We start from the raw sequence: 1353 nt of genomic DNA, 5'->3' as shown, positions 1-1353 counted from the left end.
TTTTGATTTACAAGAAGAGTAATACGCTTTTAATACACAAATACATAAAAAGGTAATTATTTGTTGCATATTTGTTGTATATTGAATATTATTGGTAGATCTAGATGATGAAAATTTATTGAGGAAAGATATATAAATCTTAATAACTTAGTAGTATACACAAAATGTTTAAGTATTATAGCCTAAATATCAATGTTATTATAATTAATACACACACATTTAAAGTTTGAAAGATAATGAATTATAGTCGCTTTAGTCTTTACCCTAGCAAGAACTTTAAACGCAGTTTGTACTCTTTAACTAGGATTGATGATCCTAAGTCGAGTCAGAAATTGAAATAAACCATCCGCAGTCTTGAGTGTTCTTGATATTTTAAATTCCTAGATCTATTTCTACTTATGTAGGGCAAAGTCCACACTCATTCGTAGGACCTATTCACATTCATTATTCTATTTTCCAAATGTCCAATTCAATTAAACTAGTGTATTTTTTGTAGTTGGCTGAGCGTTAGCGATGCATATTGCTTGAAGGACAAGAACAATTCAATTCTGTCTGTCTATCTGTCCGCATGATATCTCCAGAACAAACTGACATCATAATTTAAATTTGCAAGATCTCCTTTCGCAACATCGAGTTCATTTCACGATGGAGCATGTAACTCCATGGGATTTGGCTGAGCGTTACCGTCCAGTCTTACATTCGTCTTATGATGTGAACGTGAATAAATAAATATTCTAAGCAAACCACGTGTCACGTAACACGCTTCGCTGACGTTGTATGCACAATGTTAAGTTCATACTTGCGTGCGTTGTCATCTCATATGTTAAGATGATATATGAATTTTTACAAATTAAATTATCCACCATTTTCTTGCTGTCATCATGGTTACCCTAAGACCAATGTTTGATAACGCTAAGCAAAATCCAATAGAGTGACATATATACCGTCATTGAACTCGATTTTGCCTAACTACATGTCAACATACATGTAAAATTTCATGTATATAAGATATTTATATAAAATAATCATATATAAGTCTATTGAAAGAAATAAATTGTTTTTTCCCCTTGAGTCATAGACCTCACTACGGCTCCAACAATTATTATTTTCAAAATTATTGAAATTATAAAAAATTTGTGATTAGTGATTATATCAAACTACTTTTACATATATGTCGAAAATGCCACAGCGAATAACCAGTTGTGCAACGTAAAATGCAGAAAATGCAACATAAGAAGTGAGACGGCATTTCATTATAGAACATTAGGATGGGACTATTATTTTAAGACGTTTATTTAAATGCTTTAGTTCCATTAATGGCCGATACTCAAAACTCCATTACAAATCTATAAA

This window comes from Homalodisca vitripennis, chromosome 5 (assembly GCF_021130785.1).
Source record: "Homalodisca vitripennis isolate AUS2020 chromosome 5, UT_GWSS_2.1, whole genome shotgun sequence".
Taxonomy (NCBI): Eukaryota; Metazoa; Arthropoda; class Insecta; order Hemiptera; family Cicadellidae; genus Homalodisca; species Homalodisca vitripennis.
This window is presented reverse-complemented; position numbering follows the sequence as displayed.